At 41.2% G+C, this 25,040-nt stretch overlaps 1 protein-coding gene across 3 annotated transcripts in view; it reads left to right on the plus strand.

Annotated features, from left to right (window-relative positions):
• DDR2 (discoidin domain receptor tyrosine kinase 2) overlaps window positions 1-25,040 on the plus strand; it is a 157,770-nt gene that overhangs the window by 14,286 nt on the left and 118,444 nt on the right. For all 3 annotated transcript variants that reach the window (XM_064370777.1, XM_012468878.3, XM_012468880.3), the window contains exon 2: window positions 8,200-8,352. The gene's annotated coding sequence lies outside the window, so the exon portion shown is untranslated. The remainder of the gene's footprint in view (window positions 1-8,199; window positions 8,353-25,040) is intronic.

Below are 25,040 nucleotides of genomic sequence, written 5' to 3' on the forward strand. Positions count from 1 at the left end.
CAAAGAGCCGATGAGAGGGTGGCAGAAAGTACAAATTATCTATTAAAAAAAAAAATGAAAATCCTCTAGACCATCCAGGATGAGATAGAATAAATCTTCTCCTGCTTTTCTAAAACTAAAGTCAATTGAACTAGAAATATTTAAATTCACTTGAGGCCCAGAAAAAATATTTATTTCCTTAATGTTTTCTGGACTTGAAATTTTCTACTTAACTCATAGTCAATATGGATTTGTTACCGGAAAGGGGTCCCAATCCACACCCCAAGAGAGTGTTCTTGGACCTCATGCAAGGAAGAGTTCTGGGCAAGTCTGTAAAGTGAAAGCAAGTTTATTAGAGAGGAAAGAAACAAAAGAATGGCTACTCCATAGGCAGAGCAGCGGGCTGCTCAGCTGAGTATACTTAGAGTTACTTCTTGATTATGTGTTAAATAAGGGGGGATTATTCATGAGTTTTCTGGAAAAGGGGCAGGGATTTCCCTCAAAACTGAGGGTCTCTCCCCTTTTTAGACTATATGATGTGACTTCGAGACGTTGCCATGGCATTTGTAAACTGTTACAGCGCTGGTGGGAGTGTCTTTTAGCATGCTAATGCATTATAATTAGCGTCTAATGAGCAGTGAGGGCCACCGGAGGTCACTTTCATCACCATCTTGGTTTTGGTGGGATTTGGTTGGCTTCTTTACTGCATCCTGTTTTATCAGCAGGGTCTTCGTGACCTGTATGTACCTTGGGCCGACTTTCTGTCTCATCCTGTGACTAATGTCCTGGGAATGCAGCCCAGCACGTCTCAGTCTCATTTTACCTAGCCTCTATTCAAGATGGAGTTGCTCTGGTTCAAATGCCTCTGACAGATTCATTCCTGTATTTAGCAAGAGGTTTTTTGTTGTTGATTTTTGTTATTTTGATTACTTACTAAGAGGCTTGTGTTTAATAAGACGTAGTCCTTTCCCTTTCTGAGTTTATTTTCAGTTAGAAAATTCAGGGAGCAGTAAAAGAGCAATGCAAGTACGTAGAGGGGCTAGTTGCTCAGAATCTGCAAATGTAGAGTGTGTGCAAGGGTTTGTATAGCCAGGGGACTGGCGCTGGATGCTACAAATTGAATAAGAATTGGAAGAAATTGGATAGGCAGGAAGCAAAGAGCAGTGGAACAGAGGCTTGGCCGTCGGATTGCTTATGGCTGGCTGGTTCAGGTAACAGTGAGGACAGGAGCCTAGGGTGGTGGGATATTTGCCTTGAGGAGCATGAAGAAATAGCATTGCATAGGTGTGTTTTCTGACATTAAATAGAACTTTGGATCTTAGGGAATTTTGAACATTTCCTTTATCTGAAAGCAGGTGAAGTACTGTCTTAAGATGTAACAGCAGTGTGTAAGTAAATTGCAGGGAGAAGGAGGCTGCTTTCTCAGAACAAGGAGCACTGAGGAAAAAATTAAACAAACAAACAAAAAAAAAAACAAAAACAAAAAGAGAACGCTGCTTTCAGTAGTCCAGATGTGAAGGAACCGGGTTTAGACCAGGGTGGTGGAGTGCACAAAGAAAAGCCAGAGGGATGTGGAAGGACAAGATGGTGTCACCACGAATGGTGGCAGAAGCAGCGAGGAACAAGCACATCCACTGGCGTGGAATGAATGAGAACAAAAACACTCATTTTCCCACCAGAACCCTTAGTGGGAGACAGTGCCTTAAGCTTATGGGTGAGGATCCCAAGTTGAAATTGCTTAGTAGCTGTTTCACCCTTTGTTGCTGGGAGAGCAGATGGCTCTGGAAGAGACTAGGACTATTTGTTGCTTCTTTTTCCTTCTTAACCATCCCTCATCACTCTCCAGCCTGTTCCCACAGTGAAGACCACTCACTAGTGACATTTCTGCTTGAGGCCTACAAAGGAAGTCTTGCCGATGAGACTTAGGCACTGTTTCCCAAAGTGCAATTCTTGGAAATCTGTGGGTTTATAAGTAGATTACAGGGCCACAGTTCTGTGGTCAAATTAGTTCAAAAAATATTGTTAGAGAATTAAGCAAGTTTCTTTACTGTATTAAAGACTTCCTGAAGTGTTTAATATGTTAATACACATTTTGACTATCCAAGAGAGGGCTCGTTTAGAGCACTCCACCAAGTTTTTGGATCATGGAGCTCTTTTTAAAAGAAGCACCTGGGGAGGAGAGGACCACACAGCATATACTTCAATAAATTAGGGGCTAGAGAGCTTGTCTTAAAAATAATTCTCTTGCACTAGAGGTTGGTAGTGTCATGCAAAGAAAGAAGAGCTGGGATTTGGGTCCAGGCTTTACCACTGACTGGTGATCTGGGGTAAGTCATTGAATGTCTCTGAGCCTCAGTTTCCCCAGGGGTTATGTTCATACTAAATGAACTCTTCAGCTTCTTTCAAAAGTCTGTCTCCATATTCAAAAAGGAAAATAATCTGCAGTTTCTCTACTCTGCGGTAACTCTGGTGGTGGAGGCAGTGACACGAAAAGAGAGGGTAGAGGGGACAGTGATAAGAAGATGAATAAGATACGGTCTGAGCCCCTGAGCTGATCAGACTGTTGGGCACAGTTACAGTGCTGGGCTGATGTAACAAAGATAAATGAAGTTTGTAGTGTGTTCTCAGGCTTCTCTGACTCCAACCACATCATGTGATACACAGCAACTTGTTCAGTTGCTAAGCAACACTAATTCCCAAAGGTCACTTAATCCATCTAGTCTCAGCCCTGCTACTAAGGGGCTGTGAGGCCTTGGATAAATCAGTTAACCCTTTGGGTTTGGGTTTTCTTCATCTGTAAAATAAGGAAGTTGGATTAGGTCTGGAACCATTTTTATGTTGCCCTGAGTCTTACCTAGAACATGGTAAAAGAAACACAGCTGTCCTCTCAGCCACCCCATGCAGGTGTCCTAACATTCTGTCTTTGCTTTCCTTCTCTTCCTTCCTCCTGGGTCACTTCATCTGTTTCAGACTTTAATTATGGCATTTATGTAGTTGAAGTTCAAATGTGGATTTCTGAGACCAGCCCCTCTCTTGAATGCCAAAGTCAAGATGTGTCTACCTGTTTTTACTCTAAGGAAACCAGTTTTCCCAGGTTAAAAAAAAATATATCAGGCCAGGTGTGGTGGCTCATGCCTGTAATCCCAACACTTTGGGAGGCCGAGGAGGGCAGATCACTTGAGGTTAGGAGTTCAAGAACAGCCTGGCCAACATGGTGAAACCCCGTCTCTACTAAAAATACAGAAACTAGCCAGGTGTGGTGAACCTGTAATCCCAGCTACTCAGGAGGCTGAAGCAGGAGACTTGCTTGAATCTAGGAGGTGGAGGTTGCAGTGAGCCAAGATTGCATCACTGCACTCCAGCCTGGGTGACAGAGCGAGACTCCATCTCAAACACACACACACACACACACACTCACACACACACACAAGGTGTGCTCCTGGTCACATGCAGGCCAGACACCCAAGCTTTTTGACTCCTTCCTTCTTCCCTCCTGTGCTAGTCACTGGTCAATCCTCAGTCCTCTCCACATTATTACTGTTATTTTTGAGACAGAGTCTTGCTCTATTGCCCTGGGCTGGAGTGCAGTGGCATAATCTTGGCTCTCTGCAACCTCAGCCTTCCAGGTTCAAGTGATTCTCATGTCTCAGCCTCCCATGTAGCTGAGATTACAGTGGGTGTGTGCCACCATGCTCAGCTAATTTTTGTATTTTTAATAGAGACGTGTTTTCACCATGTTGGCCAGGCTGGTCTTGAACTCCTGGTCTCAAGTGATCCATCTGCCTCGGCCTCCCCAAGTGCTGGGATTACAGGCATGAGGCACCGCACTCAGCCCCTCTCCACATTATTATAGATCCACATCATTTATTTCTCTTTTCTGATGTTGTTATTGTACATCAGGCTTTCGTTGGTCATCCTGCGCCAGGTCACTCCTCCAAGCACCCCACATCCCAGGTTCAGCCTCATAGAGCTTCTCTGAGCCTGCCATCCCACTCCTCCAAAGCACCCCACATCCCAGGTTCAGCCTCATAGAGCTTCTCTGAGCCTGCCATCCCACTCCTCCAAGCACCCCACATCCCAGGTTGAGCCTTATAGAGCTTCTCTGAGCCTGCCATCCCACTCCTCCAAAGGCTCTCCTGGCTCTCTCATACTCACCCCTTACTGGCTTTCGGAGCCAATCATCTTTCAGCTTTGTCTTCAATTACCTGAGTGTTCCTGTTCTCCAGCCAATCATCTTTCAGCTTTGTCTTCAATTACCTGAGTGTTCCTGTTCTCCAGCCAATCATCTTTCAGCTTTGTCTTCAATTACCTGCGTGTTCCTGTCCTCCAGCCAACTATTTATTAATCTTCTTATCCCATAACTTGCCTATTGAAATTGTTTCCTTTTCTTAGACTTTTGTCTGCATTCTTTCTACCTGACAAAATCCTAGTGATTTTCAAGAGTCAACTCAAATAATGCCTCCTCACTCCAATAATTTTTAGGCAACACTCAACTGGCTTGATTTCCCTTCTTTAGAACCTTGTTCTTTTCTTTCTTATTACTTTACCAACCCAAACATATACTATCCATTATATCTTTTTTGAGGCCAAGGAACATGTTTTTTCATCTTTATGTCAACTATAGTACATATTACATACTAGGAACTCAGAAACATGGTTGAACAAATTACTATTAAATTATGAAGCTATTAAAACAATAATCTATTGAAATAATGTAATAATCTTAATCGCCTAACAAAATACTCATTAAATTTAAATAAAATAATCTACAATAATCCAAAAACGAATGAAATTTTGGTTTACTCTTTGGTGTTTTGGTATTCTACTTTCGTGCCAAGTTTAGGAATGATTTTCTTAAGATTTTTGATTTTGATTTTAGTTATAATTTTTCATTATTAAGACCATCAACCTATGGTTAAAGACATTTGTCTCTCCTGTGAAATCTCACTATCTCCATGAAACTGGCTGGTCTTGCTACATCATGGGAACAGTGTTATCTTTCCTAGTTGGAGAGTCACATGATGATGTGGTTGAAAACATGTGCTTTGGCATAGGACAGACTTGGTTTGGAATTCTGACTCTGCCCTCAGTAGGGCTGCATGAGGAATTTAGTTAGCATCTCCAAACATCAGTTTGCTCATTTGTAAATGGAGGTAATAATACATCCTGTAACTACAGGTGCTGATTCTAGTCTTGGAAGGATTGTCATGCTTGACAAAAATTGTCATGCTTACCTGAGGGGCTCCTCCAAGCCTGGGCGGGGTTTTCTCTAGGCTCTGTGGAACCATAAATGCGAACCACACTGGGCTATGTAATTTTGGAGGCAGATTGGAAAGCTGAAACAGAAGGGCAGGGACTGTTGGTCCCCATCTTCCTGGCCTAGTGGGGAGGGATACAGGAAAGTGGACTTGTGCTTCTCATCTTGAATCAGACAGATGACAGACTCCAGGGAATTCCTTTCGTTTGGGAAAAATGCTCTGCCATTTTCTTTTATCCCAGTTTCTTATATCTCCAGACTTCCTAAAACACTAGACCACTGGGGTTCCCTGAAAAGCCAGCTAAGGCTAGGACATAAGATCAGCCCCACAGCTCATTTTGGTTTATAGACAATAAGGAGAAGGGACTTAACAATTACTGAGTGCTGAGTACTCACTATGTGGTAGGAACACTCTATACGTAATTACAATTATGCTTTCTTATAACTTTATCGCATATGTATCATCTCTATTTTATAAGTAGACACTAAGCAACCTCCCAAGATTGTACAGCTCGTAAATCTGAGTGAGGAAGTGAACTCAGATGGTCTACAAAACTTTCAGCATTTGTGGCCAGGTGTGGTGGCTTATGCCTCTAATCCCAACACATTGGGAGGCTGAGGTAGGAGGATTGCTTGAGCTTAGGAGTTAAGAGATCAGCTTGGGCTACATGGCAAAACCTCATCTGTATAAAAAATACAAAAGTTAGCTGTGTGAGGTGGCATGCTTCTGTACTCCCAGCTACTTGGGGGGCTGAGGTAGGAGGATCACTTGAGTCTAGGAGATTGAGTTTGCAGTGAGCCATGATCATGCCACTGTACTCCAGCCTGGGTGACAGAGCAAGGCCCAGCCTTAAAAAATAAACAAACAAAAAGCCTTTTAGCATTTGAGAACTTCAGTGTGATCAAAGCAAATTAGCTTTATTAGGTGGGAGTTTCCTTTAGCTTCTATGTCAGGGAAATTGTGAACCCACAGGATTAAGCTTTTGGCACCTTAGTACTGCAGGGAAATAGCTTTCAGAAATACTGTCTGGGGGCCGGGCATGGTAGCTCATGCCTGTAATCCCAGCACTTTGCGGGGCTGAGATGAGTGGATCACCTGAGGTCAAGAGTTTGAGACCAGTCTGGGCAACATGTTAAAACCCTGTCTCCACTAAAAATACAAAAATTAGCCAGGCGTGGTGGCTCACACCTGTAATCCCAGATAATCGGGAGGCTGAGGCAGGAGAATTGCTTGAATCCAGGAGGTGGAGGTTGCAGTGGCTGAGATTGTGCCCTGCACTCCAGCCTGGGTGATAGAGTGAAACTCTGTCTCAAAAAAAAAAAAAAGAAGACTGTTTGGGAACACTTGAGTCTTGTTTTCTTCCCTGAAGCTGATGTGATGCTGATGACGGTGAGTGTTTTAAGAACTAGAGAGGCTGATGGTTGTAAACATCCCTATAAACATTGGCTCAGAGATTGTTAATGTAAGTTTTTCTAGAGCAGTGAGGTAAGCCCCACGTAGGAAAGCGCAGCAGTATGGTAAAATGTGGGTGTTCGGTCCAATTTGTAAGACTTCAGCTGTATACCTTGTAAGGAAACTGGAAGCCAGATGAAAGTTGTGCTAAGATGTGTAGCAGTTGTTCTTGCTTTGTGTGGCCATTTTATTCCCATTAAATACTGTATCCTCCACTAAAGAAATAGGCAACTGACAGTAGCCATTCAGCAGCCCACCTTGGCACTGTGATACTTGTAGAGAGTTACATCCATTCAGAGGGACACAGCAGATCAGAGGAAAGGAAAGAGGTAACTATGCATGCAGACATGAGACTGTCCCCAACATGTATAACAGACAAGCCAAGGTGAAATGTATAACATGCTAATAATCTCCAGTGTTTTAAATTAGAAAAACTATGCATCTCAAGGCATGGTGGCTCACTTCTGTAATCCCAGCACTTTGTGAGGCTGAGGTGAAAGGATCACTAGACTGCCTGAAGCCAGAAGTTTGAAACCAGCTTTCAAACTTAGCAACATAGCAAGACCTGGTCTCTGCAAAGAAAAAAAAAAAAAACAAAAAACTAGCTGGGCATGGTGGTATGTGCCTGTAGTTCTAGCTACTCAGGAGGCTGAGGCAAAAGGATCATCTGAGTCCAGGAGTTCAAGGCTGCAGTGAACTATGATCACTCCACTGCACTCCAGCCTGGGCAACAAAGCAAGACCCTGTCTAAAGAATACAACAGCAGAACCCCTCCCCTCCAAAACACTATAAATCCATAGTTTTTATATATGTGTAGAATGTTTCTAGAAAATTACCCTGGTAACTGATAACTAGTTACCTCTGAAGAAGGGGGATGGCCTGCAGTGGAAATGAGACTCACTTTTTATTGGATGAAGCAGTGAATCCCAGTGTGTTCTGGGATTCCTGGGAGTCCTTGAGATCCTCTCAGGAGATCCATAGATCGAAATTATTTTAAAAATAATACTAAGTTACTTTTATTCACCTTCTCTCACGAGTGTATGGTAGAGTTTTCCAGAAGTTCAGTGACATGTGCCATTGTAACAAATTGAATCCAGAAGCAGATATGATGATCCAACTATGCCTGGTCAAGCCAAATATTTAAGAGATTTAAAAAAATGTAAAACAATGTCATTCTTCTTGTTTTGAAGATAAAGTTATTTTTATAACAAGTTTGAAGATAAAGTTATTTTTATAACAATCATTATTCAACCAAATTACCATTATTTACTGAGTTAATATGCAACAAATTTTAAATTCTCAGTTTTAAATTCTAACTGGGCAAGTATCAGTAGGTATAAACAACATCCTCTGAGATCCTCTGGGATACATCCAATTCCTTCAGTGCCTGGTGTGATTGGGAGGCTTCTGTTGCACAGTGCTGGCCAGGAGTGCCAAGGAGGAAAGAAATATGAATGGAACAGAAGTCTGTAATAAAATATTGCTTTCTCTTTTTTCCCCCTCCATCAAGGGAGATCTACAAGTTGCCTGGGGTTCAATGCTCTAGAAAGTTCCAAGGTTTGTGGCTTGAATTATTTTAAAGAAGCTGAAATAATTGAAGAGAAGCAGAGGCCAGCTGTTTTTGAGGATCCTGCTCCACAGAGAATGCTCTGCACCCGTTGATGTAAGTAGGTCCAGTCACTGAGGCTCTGTCACCACATGAGATTGGGATTGGCAGCAGGAGTGGTGCGGCTCACCTTGAACCTGCCCCACTTATCCTGCCTGGTGGCACAGGGAAAGCTGAACACTTGGTTTCTGTGCCTAGAGCTGCTATCTGATGAGGAGACGATGTATTTGACTCTATAGGAAGTCTGATGTGGACTGTTAATTAACTCATTTTCACTTCCATTGATTTGGCTGTGACCAGCCCTAGATTAGAGGGCAGTTCTGGAGGTCCTGGCCTAGAGTATCTTCCTCAGTTTTGAGTGAGCCAGGGCATCTGGCCTCTTTCTGGCACTTCTCTGCCCTTACAGGACCCACTGGAATCTCAGGAGTTCCTGGGTCAATCCATGTTTTCTAATATTGTAATTTGTTTTTGTTTTTAATAATTATTTTATAAGTTGCTTTCTTCTAGGAATAATTTGAGGTGATTTAGAGTAAAACAATACTTAATAGAAGCACTACAATCAGGATAATAGGACGAGAGTTCTGTAATAATGTTTTGGGGAATTAAATGTAAGAAAACCTAGCCCACAGATACTTATTGCAGATTTGTACAACACTTAGCTGGGACTCAAGGCAAAAAGAGAAGTGTGCTATATTGCAGAACTTATGTTAGGAAACCATTCTCACATATCAAGGTGGTCTGCTGCAGGTGAATTTTGGTCTGAATGGGACTTCTCGGTTCATCCTTTGGTAGGCTCAAGTCTCACTGACAGATCTAGAACTGTAGCAATTTCTAGATTGTGTCTGAGACCTTCCCAGGCTGGAGCTCCATATCTCCGTCCTGGCTGTGTCTCTGCCGTTTAGTGCAAGGTCTGACACGTGGAGGATACTCAGTGAGAGCGCTTAGATTCAACTGAGGCTTTACTGTATTCCTCACAGCTTCTGGAATGTGTGCTGAATGAATGAATGACTGAGTAAATAATATGAATGATTATTGGGATAAGGGTGAGGCTAAAGTAGTATTTTCTTAGATTCCCCGGAAGATTACTTCTCCCTGTCAAGATGCTCTTTGGATTATCCCCTCCTTTCTGTTTATTATCTAGGGAATGCCCCACTGCTCTTTAGCTTCCTTGTGGTCATAATTCACTTCATAATTTAATATCTTAGGTTTCCTTCTTCCCACAGATTGCCTTGAAATTTGCCTTTTCTTCCTCCCTCCCTTTCTTCCTCCCTCCTCCTTTCCTCCCTCCCTTTCTTCCTTATGATAGACTCTTGGTATGGGAGAGTTAGGAGGTCTTAACTTGAGACTTCACAGCGTACATTTTAGAATGAATATAATTCATTGCTATGCTTCACCACCAACCGGAAATTATTATAGGGTTTCTCTATTACATGGGATTTCTCAAACATTATTTACTTATGATTTGTTCTGCTTTATCTTTCAGAAACTGTCACTGTGGTCTTTTCTTCCCCCACCACTAGATCTTTTTTTTTTTAAAGACAGGGTCTTGCTGTGTCACCCAGGCTGCAGTGCAATAGTGCAGTCTTGGCTCACTGCAACCTCTGCCTCAAGGCTCAAGTGATCCTCCCACTCAGACTCCCAAGTAGCTGGAGGTATAGGCGCACACCATCACTTTGTATTTTTTGTAGAGATGGTGTCTCACTATGTTACCCAGGCTGGCCTTGGACTCCTGAGCTCAAGCAGTCTTACCACCTCGGCCTCCCAAAGTGCTGGGATTATAGGCATGAGCCACCATGCCTGGCCACCAATCTTAAATAGTGATTTCCATAAATTATGATTTCAGTATTCAAGGCGTGTGCTATATAAAGCCTTGTCCTGTGAAGCCTGATGCAGTGCCCTCTTCTACCCTCACCGTCATATTATCCCTGGAACTATTTCAAATACCTTAGCTCCTCCAGGAAGAGTCCTTCTGGTCACCAATACAGACTCATTCTCTTTCTGGGAATGATCAGACTGAGTATTTCAATTTGTTTAGAGATTTACTAAGTTTCAGTTTCTTGTATTTCTTAATTTAATAAGTTTCAGTTTCTTGTATTTCTTATGAATAATCAAATAATTCACCATCCAATCTGGAGCACTAGTGAGGACAGGGGAAGTTATTAACAGGTAATCTGGAACACGAGGCATACTCTGGATGTGTGGCCACCTGCTTTTCAAAGATCTTGCCTCTTTAATGGGTACTGAGAGCAGAAGGGTAACAACAGCCTTTGGAGATTGAACTCCTGAATTCTGTTCAGTAGTCTGGGTCTAGGAAACTCTGACAGAGATTTTGTAGCGCTGAGTGTTTCTAACAAGCTATGGGGGCCCGGTCCCCTAGTGGATGTTAAGAGTTCCCAGAGGGAGAAGTCAAAACCACCACAGCCCACGGCCCGGCCCGCGCTTATGAGGTCCAGGGGTGGTAGCCCCGGTCAGTCTTCCTCCACACTCCCCTTTCTCTTTTCTCTTCTCCTCCCTACTCCCCAGTCTGCTCCCTTCTCTTTTCCATCCTCATTATCTCCTCCCTTCCACTCCCTCCTCCCTCTGTTTCCCTACGGTTCTGTTGTCTCTTTCCATCACCTTCTTTTTCTCTGTTTTCTTCTCTCCATTTGCCATTCACACTGTCTTCCTTTCCTTCTCTCTTCTAAAATGGCTCTTCCAAAATCATTGAGGGGCAGCTCAAAGAGCAACTCTGCCAACATTAATTTCTCCTTGAAAGGGAAAAGACTGCATTTCCAATTATGGCTTAGTCTTCCTTCATTAGTTAGAAACTGTCTTTTTCGCATAACAAGTGGCCTAGGAAAGGTGTGTTTTTCTCAAGTCTCTGGTCAGAGGTTCTGGTTTCATATATTCTGCTGTGTACACTTTCCAGGGCATGAAGACAGTGCAACCCGGGGCGTCGGAGGTGGGGGTGGCAGTGAGGATGGTGATCTGGCTGTGACAGGAACACACCTGGAAATGTCTGCTTGTCACAGAATGGATTGTAGCTGAAGCAAGCAAAACTCTGTGATCATGTTGCTGCATAAACCACAACCTCTGAAATCTTACCTTTCTAAAATAACCATGGCTGTGCCAGGATTATTTTAGAAAGGCAAGATCAGGATCAGTGTTCAACTAACCAGAGAGTCTACAGCTATTGTGGGTATCCCTCCACCAGAGAGGGGGACAGCCTATCAGAAACTGAGGGAAGAAGCTCTTCAGGCCGCTCAGTCACTCAGGCCCATAGTCCCAACACTTTCGGAGGCTGAGGAGGGAGGATCGCTTGAGCCCGGTTGGAGACCAGCCTAGGCAACATGGCGAGATCCTGTCTGTACAAAAAAAAAAAAAAAAATTAGCCAGGTGTGATGGTGCCTGGCTGTGGTTCCAGCTACTGGGGAGGCTGAGGCTGAAGAATTGCTTGAGCCTGGGAGGTTGAGATGGGGTAAGCCCTGTTCATGCCATTGCACTGCAGCCTGAATGACAGAATGAGACCCTGTCTCATTAAAAAAAAAAAAAAAAAAAAAAAAGAGTTCTCCAAAGAGGAATGGACTGGAGGAACCAAAGGCTGACTTAGACAATTCTAGGTAAACAGGGCTCCAGAAACATTCTGAAAAGCATAAGCTGAGAGCAGGCTTCAGTAAAATGAAGAAAGAACTGGGGAAGAGGCGGGGGCAGTCTAGAGAATAACATGCTCTTATTTGTTCATGGGATTCACAAATGATGGACAATATTTTTATTTACCAAAAAGGTGACAAAGTTTATTGAGCACCTGTGATGTGTAAGGGGCTCTGGAAGTAGTTTGAAGGGATACAGATATAAATAAGAGAAAACTCCAGCCTCGGTTTCTCATGGGCTATAGGAAAGGAGGAGAACAAAAAAGAGAACTACACTCAAGGGAGGTCAGCATGAGTCAGGAGCGTGACAGATGGTTGAAGGAAGGAAAGAACACTTGTAGCTGGGATGTTCAAGGAGCACATGCTTTGAACATGGAGGATGTGGCGCTTGAGCTAAGCCTTGGGGTTTAGGAAGGAATTTGATATGTAGAAGGAAAGATGTGGGTCATTATTGTTGGAGCTGACCTAGGCAACAAAGACCCAGAGTGATCTGGTTAGCAAGAACTGTGCTGGGCATGCAGACTAGAGGGAGGGAGGAAATGGCAGTCTATTTGGTGCAGAGGGTTGGGTTGAGGAGTGGTGAAAGATAACACTGGAAAGGAGGACACTTGCCAAACTGTGGAGAGCCCGTACTGTTGGCTGGGCTAAGACGTCTGGACACCGTTTTAGGGATTCAGTATGTGTGTTATATGTGCTCTAAGGGAAGGAAGACTTTACTGTTAGAGACGCTCATTTCTGATGTTCCTCTTGCTGAGTGTGAGTGCAGTCCTGGATAAGGTTAAAGAGGTCATGACAATAAACCATTGGGAAAACATAAAAATATATATGCACGAGACACTTCGAGCAAGCATTTTCTAAGGTCTCAATTTCTTGTTTTTGCTTTGATTGTTGTAACTTTTAAGAGTAGATTGAAGGGTTAGCCACAAATTCTGTTGCTCTCAGAGCAGATTTGGGCTGCTAGGTAGAATCTTATTTTCATTGTTTCAATTCTCATTTCTTTGTGATTTTTCATATCATATTACATACTTTAGCCCCAAATTGTTATGCTGCAGGAACAATGTTGTTATGTATTTCTGGCTGGCAGTGTTCACAGAATTGCCTCCTGAACCTGAACCTGTTCACACTTCCTGCTTTTTAGGGCACAGAACTCCTGGTTTCTCCTTTTATGATGGATGAGAGGGTTTTGGAAGTCTCCTTTCTAGACTTTCATAGCATGTTTCAGGATTTCTCACTGGTGTCTAATGGTCTTTTAAGAGACATTGATTTTTTTGTTTTTCGCACTCAAAAGACCATGATCCCCTCTAGGTAAGGTCTGAGTCTGTCAAATATTTTTGCTTTTGTGTAACATTTAGCATAGAATTAATCAGGCATTATTTTTTGCGGGGGTAGAGAAGGTAGGTGGTGGTGGGTGGTTGGGACCCCCCTGCGCTTATGTTCTGCTCCGGTATTGAGTCTCATAGAGAATGGTCTAAAATAGATAGTTGCTATCTGAAATATCATCTACTGAGAGCATTGTCATCATCAAAGAGCTTGTTAAAAATGCAGGATCTAAAACCTCAGACTAAATTAGAATCTGTAATTTGATTGGCCTTTGAGACTAGCTGGTCCCCAGATGTAATGTATACGCATCACCTAGGGGTCACGTTAAATGCAGGTTCTGATAGTCAGTCTCCAGATGTAATGTATACGCGTCACCTAGGGGTCACGTTAAATGCAGGTTCTGATAGTCAGTCTCCAGATGTAATGTATACGCATCACCTAGGGGTCACGTTAAATGCAGGTTCTGATAGTCAGTCTCCAGATGTAATGTATACGCATCACCTAGGGGTTACGTTAAATGCAGGTTCTGATAGTCAGTCTCCAGACGTAATGTATACGCATCACCTAGGGGTCACGTTAAATGCAGGTTCTGATAGTCAGTCTCCAGATGTAATGTATACGCGTCACCTAGGGGTCACGTTAAATGCAGGTTCTGATAGTCAGTCTCCAGATGTAATGTATACGCATCACCTAGGGGTCACGTTAAATGCAGGTTCTGATAGTCAGTCTCCAGACGTAATGTATACGCATCACCTAGGGGTCACGTTAAATGCAGGTTCTGATAGTCAGTCTCCAGACGTAATGTATACGCATCACCTAGGGGTCACGTTAAATGCAGGTTCTGATAGTCAGTCTCCAGACGTAATGTATACGCATCACCTAGGGGTCACGTTAAATGCAGGTTCTGATAGTCAGTCTCCAGACGTAATGTATACGCATCACCTAGGGGTCACGTTAAATGCAGGTTCTGATAGTCAGTCTCCAGACGTAATGTATACGCATCACCTAGGGGTCACGTTAAATGCAGGTTCTGATAGTCAGTCTCCAGACGTAATGTATACGCATCACCTAGGGGTCACGTTAAATGCAGGTTCTGATAGTCAGTCTCCAGACGTAATGTATACGCATCACCTAGGGGTCACGTTAAATGCAGGTTCTGATAGTCAGTCTCTAGATGTAATGTATACGCATCACCTAGGGGTCACGTTAAATGCAGGTTCTGATAGTCAGTCTCCAGACGTAATGTATACGCATCACCTAGGGGTCACGTTAAATGCAGGTTCTGATAGTCAGTCTCCAGATGTAATGTATACGCATCACCTAGGGGTCACGTTAAATGCAGGTTCTGATACTCAGTTACTTAGGTAATGATAAAACAACGTTGAGGTCTCCTCGCATCAAAGCAACTTCCTTTCTAGAGGTGTCACTGGACACCTTCCTTCCTTGGAGTGATGCTTCTGCACAGAGCAAATGGTTTATGACAGGGTTTGGAAAACTGTAGCCTGCTGGTGAAATCCAGCCTGCCACCTCTTTTTGTAAATAAAGTTTTATTAGATCACAGTGATGCTCACGTATTTACATATTGTTTATGGCTTCTTTTGTGCTGTATTGACTGAACTGAATAGTTGTAAAGAGACTGTATGACCCAAAAAGCCAAAAATATTTACTATCTGGGACTTCACAGAAAACAGTTTACTGACCCTAGCTTATGTGTGTGACCCTAAATATTTCCTTAGAGGAATGGAAATAGCTATGCTGTCTTGCCCCAGTGGCAAACTTTGCAAGCCCCTCTGAATCCATCACTATTCGTGGAGAAGCTGAACCATAAACCATAATTCCCACGTAACCTGGAAAGGGTCTTGAGCCTAAAATTCATCTGGATAATGGTACCACAGAGCCTGTGACTTTCCAAAACCCATTTAATATGTCCCTCCTCAAAGCAATGGTTTAAATTTAATGGAATTTTATTGAACTGACTCCCTCCTCCACAAATTGATTTCATTAATTGTTCAATACAAGTTTGACTTTCCCCAAGAATTAGAATCAAAAGAAAGTTCTGAGTAAAAATATATTTGGGACTAAGGAAATAAAAAGACTTGTACGAGTTGGTTATAATACACATTTTACTCCTAAAAAGGTAGCGTTGGTTTCGGCCCCCCTCTGAGCTAGTCACTGGGCAGACTGTGTGGGCTTGGAGTCCTTGTTTTAATTCCCTTGGAGAATCCCACCACCTGTCTCTTATTTGGGTTTTTGAATTGTGAAATGATGGCACACACAAGCTCCAAGAATAGCTGTGTGTGTATGCCAAGCGTACAGAGACAGAAGGCAGAGATTTAGGCCAAGGATCAGGAAATACAGAAGAGAAGCTGGCATGGAGGCATCTGCTCCACAAACACAGTCAAGCCGGAGGTTGTGGGAGGAGGGAGGTGCGGCTCGTGTAATCACTAGAGGATGTGGGCACTCCGCTCTGCAAGTCTTGGAGGTCTTGTTCTCTTTCCAGAACCAAATTTCAGAGCAGGTGGGTGTAGGAGAATTGAGATTCTTTTTCCTCATCCAGAGTTATCTGGAGCCAAAGAGGTTTAGGGTGAGACTCTGTGGGAATCTTTGCTGTAGCTCCAGAAGCTTTATTCTTACTTAGTTCCTTTTCCTTTTGTCCGCATAGCCCAGGACACTGAAAGGGTTTGTGAAGAGGTGGGGTAGACATAAGTGGAGAGTCTTCTTAATTCTAGAGTCTACCTTAACTTCAACCAATTGTTGAAACTCCTCATTCAAGTTCCTGTCCAGGTGACATAACCACCCTAGCTGCCTTCCCTGAATCTGCAGGTTAGGTGGGACATTTTCTTCTCTGCTTTTGCAGCAACTTCCTCACCGTCTGTTCTCATACCGCACTATGCAGAAATTATCCATTTGGAGTCTGTCTCTCTCTCCAGATTGTAAAGTCATTGATAGAAAAGAGCTTCATCTCATATATTTTTTTTGCCCTTAGTACCTGACACATATAAGAAATCAGACATATAATGTTTATTCCACTGAAAAGAACCTAGTTGTGTGGCTTAATTTCCCTAAAGCATGAGTTTCTCATCTGTAAAATGAAGGTGATAAAAGCATATCTTGTGATTTTTTTGGTGAAGATTAAATCAGATAATGTTTGGATGAGTGTTTTATAAATATGAAGTGTTTGAAAATACTATTATGGTTGTTCTAATGTCTGGATTGATTGGGATTCAGTAAAAAGCAAGTGGAAGGGAATCAAGAAAATACGTGGGGATGTCCTAGTCCACTTTTTCTAAATGGAGTGACTCAACGAGGGGGGCTCCGGAGACTTCAGCTTCTGAGGCACAGTTTGGGTGTGTGGGGTTGATATCTGCTCACAACAGTGGGGAGATGTTTTATTAATTTCTTTCTTTATTCACCCTACGTACAACTAAGAAAGCGAATAAGTAATAACTGGATTTCAATGGGCGTTGCAAAACCAAAGTGTCCTGTCCCTCAAATCTCCCAGTATCCCTGGCCTGTATGTGTCTTGTCTTAAGAACTTGAATAATGGAACCGTTAGATCAAAAACATAGATTGGGGAAAAGAGAGTGAGTTGAATTTGAAAAATATTGAGTGTGACATCTATCAGTCAAATATGCAGAACTGAGTCATTTCACTTTTCATGTGTCTGTTTTAGATCCCAAACTAGACATAGAGCTCATCATACAGATTCCATAGTGCTTAATGCTCTGGCTACCCATTAAAAAGCCTACAGAGCTTGCTAGAAGGGGTTCCCTATCTCATGTCAACTCAATAAATAAATATTTATGGATTCATTACAAAATATTGGATCTTCTTTCCCATGTAGGTAACAAAGAACTGCTGCAGATGTTTGAGCAGAGTTGTAAAATAATATTAATTTTGCTGTGAGAAAACTTGACCTTGCTGCAATGTATAGAAAAGATTAGAAGGGAAAGAAGTTGGAGGTGGAGAGGCTTGTTAGGAGGGCCCGCATAAGAGCAGGTGGGCAGTGAAGCAGCCTGAGGCAGAACCATGACAAGCAGAATAGAGTGGAGGGGACTTGACTACACAAGAGGCCGGTGACTCAGCTTTCTCCATAGTATTAGTCCTAGAGAAGTCTCCCTGCTCTGGGAAGAGCAATGTCCAGCCTCATGTGACTTTGGAACAAAAGCCAGTGATTGCATCCAAGGGAAGATAATGAGAAACACACAGCCATGAAAATCAGGAAAGCACCATTAATGTTTTTGTTTCAAAACTTTACTTTGCGAAGTCTCAGACAAGGGTGCAGAAGCCTCAGCATGTGGACTTGAGCCCTGTACTCGGAAATGCAAAATGGAAACCCCCTAATAAATCAGAGAACTGAAAATGTCCGAGAGTCTCAGAGGCTGGGGGAGGACAGGAGTGAGCAAAAGAAGGGGGCTGTAGTACTGCTCAGGAGACAGGAGAAAGCAGCGGTGCAAAACTCGGGGAAGGGCTGAGTAGATATTCAGTTTAATCTGGACTTTTATTTCACTGCAAACTAATTTTATGATTTTTTTGCCCAAATATTAAATATTTATTAATTAAATAAGAGATATTAAAACAGGAGAAGCTACTTTCATTCAATAAAAATTCTAGTAATTCTTCCTAACCCCAGAATTGTATGTTTTTTTAACTATTAAATAATCAGGAATAGAAACCAATTAGATGAGATATATGAATGACCTTAAAAATTTTCCATAATATTTGACTTAGGAATTTTAGTTTTATGAATGTACTCTAAGGAAAACCCTGAAAAGGAAAAAAATCTATACACAAAGATTATATGCAAATTTATTATAGAATTATGTACTAAAAAACCCCTAAATGTCCAGCCTTGAGTATATAGTTAAGTATATAAGTTATAAGCCTTTGAAATAATGGGTTTTGAGAGTTTTAGGTAACACAAGAGGGTATTTATGGTATTATGTTAAATCAAGGTGGATTTCACAATGTTATATAGACATATGCAATCAATGATGTAAAAGTTCATAGAAAAAACTCCAGTGAAAATATGCCAAAATGTTAACTATGATAGCTTTTAGGTGAGGAGATTATGAAGGCATTTTTGTTTCCTTATGCAACTGAAAGGTCATAAATGAGCATGCATTACTTTTTTATCAGAAAAAGAAATATTACATAATTTTTTAAAGGGAAGACATGGTAAAGGAATATTTATTGAGAGAACACATGAAAAATCTAGGTGATTTCCTTATTTCCCTGGGATTCTGAGAATTTTTCATTCTCAGGAATATCTTTCCTTGCTCCTAGTTAAATTATTTTCATATGTTAGTCTTGTTCCTAGGGATAAAAAATGGTAAGTTTGCTATTTGAGCTCTGCTGGAACATACGGAGTAGTTCTCTGTTACTTACACAGAAAACAAGGTCTTAACTCCTTGGTCTGATATTCGAGGTCTTTCAGAGTTAAATCCCAATTGACCTTCCCACAGTTTCCCATGTATATTTTCTACACAAATCAAAAGCCTTTTCAGACTTCCTGTGTCTTATCCATGTCTGTAACTTCCCCTTTCTGAAACTCTGTGTTCACAGAGCATGCATTAAACATCATACAGTGGACTGGCAGCCTGTTTGAACATACGCACTTTGGTACTCCTATGTGATTTTGGCAAGGCAGTTATTTCACCCTCCAGGTCTCAGATGGAAACAGGGACTGTGTAGTAGGTGGTTCCAAGGTTCCTTGCAGCACTACAGCTGGGTGAACCTTGCCCCCTCACGGCCCTAGGTGTGCTCATTCGTCTGCCTGCACCTTGTCTCAGGTCCCCACTGTGTGTTAAGTGGCCCCTGCCCGTCTCATTGTTAAATTCGATCCTTCCTAGCTCATGTCCCATTTCCTTTATAATGCTGTCCTCAGTGATTCTGATTAACAGGGACTTGCATGTATTTTTTTTTCTTTGCCATTCATACATGCTGCCTTTTATCAAAACTATGGCATCTGCAAAGATATAACAGATAATATAATTTGAATTAAAAAGTCAACTCCATGGGGAGAAAAAAACCTACTTAAGTGAGCTGTAGAGATAAAGGTGCACACTTCCCTAAATCCTTTGTTTATGGTCTGTTAATCAATAAAGTCTGATCTGTGATCCCCAGATACATAAGAGGAGAAGGATATATAGACTATTTAGGACATTTCTGAAAATTCTCAGAAAAATCACAGACAGCCCACAGTAAGTCTATTTTTCTTTATTTTGAATCAGAGGATTTATTTTTTTCATTTTTAACCAGTTTAAACTTCATCTCTTAGATAACTCCTAACATGACCAGAACCTTCTTCTTCCTTCAAATTTCTACAAATATATTGCTCCCCTTTCTTCTTTTCACCACCCTTATGTCCATGTTGGACAAAAACCATGAAGAAGGTTGAGAAACTGTGTACCAAAATGCCAAGAGCATCTTTGCCATGTTCCAGCGCAAAGGGCACTGTTCGAAGGAGGTGATCAGAGTCATCTTCTGACTCAACCTCACAAGAGGAGCCAGGGCAGATGGACAGTTCCCAATTGTTTACTCTCTCTCTCTCTCTTTCTCTCTCTCGCTCTCTGTCTCTCTGTCTCTCTCTCTCTCTCGTTCTCTCTCCCATTCTTTTTCCTTCTGTTTTTTATTAGCAGCACAAAAGATTTTGAAGTGCTTAAGGGCAGAAAGCTTGCCTTGTTCATCTTTGCAGCTCTTTCTGGGACCAAGTGTGGTACTAAGCACAGGGTAGACATTTAGTAAGTATTTGTGGAATGAATGGATGAACAAATGAAAGACAAGCGTAGCTTTGATGGCAATGGGTCAGTGTGAACTCCGGAAAGAGTACACAGAGTTATAGTCAAAGTGGATGATGGATCATTGCTCTGATTTACTAGTTATGTAATCGAGCAAACCCCTTTATCACTGTGGGATTAGTTTCCCCAGCCGCTGAAAAAAATGTGTGTAGGGGAAAGGGGGAGGCTTAGTGATTAAAAATGTGTACCATAAGGAGCATGTGTGTAAAATCATCTGGCATATGGTTGCAGCTGAAAAGCTGGCATTAATGTAGTACTTTATTTTTCCTGCATTTTAAAAAAATTAAAAACCTGAAAATCCCTAAGTTATACTAACCTCAAATCTCACCACTTAAGAATTATATAAAATAAGAAGTAAAATTTCCCTTCCCAGTTAACTCTTCTAATCCCCCAGAGATAATTATTTTTCTTAACATTTAGGTTTGATGTTTATCCTTCTAAACATTTTTCCAAAGTTTCACGAATACATATGTTTTTATAATTATTTAGGATGTATGCAACACATATATTTGTATAATTATTTAGTGTATATATATATATATATCTCCATGCAACTTTGGATGGATACATACACATATATATTTATATATATATGTATATGTGAACACATCATTTTCAAAATGGAACTATTCATATCTGTTTATCTGTTTATCATCTATCTATCTCCAAGTCAATTATTTCTGAATGATGGCAGAATCATTTGTTGTTTGAATATACCATATTTTGCTGCCAGTCCCCGAGTTCCAGTGTTTTGTGATTACAAACAATAATTCAAGGATCCTCTGTGTACATCTCTATCTGTAAGCTTTTGTACAGTACTTACTTTAGTAATAAGGCACTTGAACACTTGTTATTCTCTTGACTCATAACCACCTCAAGAAAAAAGATTGTTATTCTATGTTACAGATGAAGAAAAGGGAGGGCTAAAGGGGGCAAGTGGCTTGGCCAGAGACCCACATGGATAGACTACGGCAGAGCCTGTGCTTCCCAGTGGCTTGAATTCTTGTCCAGAGCTCCTTTGGTCACACTGCAATAAAGCACAAGTCAACAGGGAACCTTTACAACCATGCACAGAAGGGTGGACCAGGGAGCAGGCAGTCACATTAAATTGTAGAAAAGAACAAACACACGTACACAAACAAGAAACTCAGGGCTAAACACATTTAAAGGACATTATTTGGAAGAAATGCACTGGTGGTGAGGGAGGGACCGGCGTAAGATGAACTGTCCTTTAACTAGTTACCATCTTTTATGCAACGTTCTCAGTATGATATCTAAATGATTAGGATGACTTAGATTGCATAAAGTGGCAGGAGAATGACAAAGGACACCCCTGCAACCCCAACAATGACACTATCCCTCTCCCTCAAGGGAAGTGTCTAGGGAAGATCTGTCAGCATCTGGTTAGAATTGGCCTTAATTGACATCTTCTTCAATTATCTGCAGGAAATATTAGCTGTTATTAAAATTTGCAGATGCAGTCAATTGTCAGAGTCACTGGGGACCAAGAATTATTACTCAGAGCAAGCGTCAGAGAGAGGCTGGCAGGAAAGAGAACACTTCAGCCTGGAAAAATGCAAACTAATGAATAAAGTGGGGTGGGGCAGAGGGGGAAGAATGTGGAGGGATAATTAGGGTGAGGTAGTGAAGCACTCCCCTGGGGTACAAACTTTAAAGGGATACAAAAAACTCAGCTATCGAGATAAATAAAATTTTAACTCAATATTGAAAAAATCAAATTGGTAAATGACAGCCTGTGGGCCAGCAGCCTGTTTGTAAATACAGTTTTATTGGAAAGTCACTGGAAGTAAAGGTGCCAAGGCAAAGGAGATCCAGGCTAATTTTTTGATGTGAAAACCCTGGTTAAGCTTGTTGGACACATGAGACCTTTGCTTGTGATTGATGGTAAGAATACTTCTAAAGAAAAGGAATAATGGATTTGACTGCTTTTATGGGTTTCCTGGGGCTACTGTAAGAAGTGATCACAAACTGGGTGGCTTAGGACAACAGAAATTTATTGTCTCACAGTTCTGGAGACTGGAAGTCCAAGATCAAGGTGTCATCAGGGCTGTGTTCCCTCTGAAGGTTCTAGAGAAGCATCTTTCTTTGACATGTAATTTTCGATGGCTCTTACAATCACTCCAATCTCTGCCTTTGTGGTTATAGCCCTCTTCCTTGTGATATCTCTCTGTCTCTGTGTCCAGATCTTTTTCTCCTTTCTCTTAGATCCTAGTCATTGGGTGACATCCTAATTCACATAACCTAATTTTAACTTGATAACATCTTCAAAGACCCTATTTTCACATAAGGTTACATTCCTAAGGTTACCTATGAATATAACCTTAACTCTATGGTTCCTTATTTGGAAATACGGTCTTTCTTGGACACGATTCAACCCACCATGCTGTTAAAGACATCTTTCTTGGACACAGTTGCGTCTGAGATATCTTTCTTGGACACAAATCAACCTACCACGCTATTAAACAGGTGAGGCTGGGGAGAGATTTGACTTAGGTGCAGCAGAACCATTATCCATTTACAGGTATCCGGCAGCGGAGTCAGGGGCAGACTCCTGATGTGATTTCAACACCTGAGAAAATATTTAAGGATTAAATATTTAGTTCTTTTGGGGTTCAAATATTATAACCTTTGCATATGGTGACAAACACGTGCAGGATGTTTAAGGGTAGTTCTGATTTCAAACCTGCAAACAATAGTGACTGCAAATATTTTTACCAAATTTTATATTCCTTTTGTTATTATTTCACTCTTCTCAATATAAGCAACTTACCAAATTGCTACTATAACTGAATATGACAACTTTTAGATATTCTTCACAAAAATCCACCAACTGGGAGAAAAATGTTTGTAAAATGCAGTATCCTGATTTGTAATTTATGAAATATGACTTAGGCTTCTGAAGCCCGTTCAAAGGCTGTGAAACATGGAAATGATTGAATACCATTAGAATATTAAGTAAGTTGAGATGTAAATGGGAATCAAATCTATTTTCTCCCCTTTTCCAAACACATCACAGTCAAGTTCAAAAACGCGAATGTTACATGGCTTTTTAGTGAACGCTTTTGTTATAAACGTGCGTGTGTAGGTATACTTACTTGTATCAGCAATACTATTACTAGTTATTTTAATTATCGTATCACCAATCCTAATTACTAATCAACAAATGTATACTCATTAAGTTAATCTTTCAATAGTAATAGCCAATATTTATGAAGTGCTTATTGTGTGCTAGACAGAAGAATCGATCCCTTTATGTGAATTATTTAATTTACCAATGCAGTAATTCTTCCTTAGAAATGGTATTCTGTTTATTTGGGTTTGAAATGCTCTACGTATTTTTTTTTTCTGCTTTTGGTCAGGGGTCTCCAGCTCATTCAAAGAGAGACAGCTGTATCTTTCTGTAACTGGGCTGTTTTCTCTATGAGTGCATTGATGCTGACAGAGAAGCATGGCCAGCAAGCGCTGTTAGCACAGAGTGAAGGGCCCTGCTGTGATGAACAGAGAAGTTGGGAACTTTATCATTGCTGGTACATACGTTATCAACTAATAACACGTTTTAAAAACTCCTGAAAATAGTTTGCTTTCTAAAGTTAAACAAACTCCCTGTAATCTTGTTTATATAGATGATTTGCTTTGTAAACCTTTTTTTTTTTTTTTTTTCTGAGGTGGAATTTTGCTCTGTTGCCTAGGCTGGAGTGCAGTGGCATGATCTTGGCTCACTGCAATCTCTGCCTCCTGGGTTCAAGTGATTCTCCTGCCTCAGCCTCCCCAGTAGCTGGGATTACACGTGTACACCACCATGCCTAGCTAATTTTTCTATTTTCAGTAGAGATGGGACTTCACCATGTTGGCGATGCTGGTCTGGAACTCCTGACCTCGTGATCTGCCTGCCTCTGTGTCCCAAAGTGCTGGGACTACAGACATAAGCAAATTTGCCTGGCCTGTAAACATTTGTAATAGTAAGAAGGTAAAGTTGAATTTGTTTTAGTTTAGTTATGCTTATTTCTTATTATAAACTAAAAATGAATAGAATCTAAATGAATATGTTACTTTAGAAAGTGTTTAAAAAATAAAATCCTATAATTCGAATTAGGTGGCTAATTAAATGCCCAACATTTATCTACTTGCTTTAAGTATAGACTTGAATAGAGGCAGGGTATGGACTAATGCCTCTTAAATCTAAGGTTCACACAAGAGGTTATGTGAATAGAATTGGGAGAGAGGGGATCCAGGACATGGCGTAGGACAGCGGATAGGAAAAAAGATTACATGTTTATTTTTTCTAAATTCTAATCAGGATTTAGCATTTTCTCCAGTTAGTAGAAGTGAATAGTATTTTCATACCTCATTAAAATTGTGGCAGCTATCTCAAAATATGTTATATATTAGTTGCTTTAGATATTACTTTGAAACTATAGTAATTACTAGATCCTTTTTTCTGTTTTCTTTCTTTTCTTTTTTTTGAGACAGAGTCTTGCTTTATTGCCCAGGCTGGAGTGCAGCCATGCTATCTCAGCTCACTGTAATCTCTGCCTCCCCGGTTCAAATGATTCTCCCCACTCAGCTTCCTGAGTAGCTGGGATTACAGGTGCGCATCACCACGCCCAGCTAAGTTTTGTATTTTTATAGAGATGGGATTTCACCAGGTTGGCCAGGTTGGTCTCAAACTCCTGACCTCAGGTGATCTGCCCACCTCAGCCTCCCAATGTGCTGGAATTACAGGCATAAGCCACCACTCCTAGCCTAGACCCTTGCTTAGATCTTATTATTTAGTGGATTAACAAGGTGCACATACATTACTGTACTATATATTTTAAAATATTTTGATAGCTATGTTTTAATATAATTGTTTTCCATTGTGATAATGTTCTTTATTTTAGTCATTTAACAACATTTCCTTAAAAAGGTTTAGAGATTTTATGATCCATGGCACAAAAAAGGTTAAAAACCAGATTAGAAAAATCCTGTTAGACAG

This window comes from Aotus nancymaae, unplaced genomic scaffold (assembly GCF_030222135.1).
Source record: "Aotus nancymaae isolate 86718 unplaced genomic scaffold, 86718_ANA_hifiasm-v0.15.2.pri h1tg000108l, whole genome shotgun sequence".
Taxonomy (NCBI): domain Eukaryota; kingdom Metazoa; phylum Chordata; class Mammalia; order Primates; family Aotidae; genus Aotus; species Aotus nancymaae.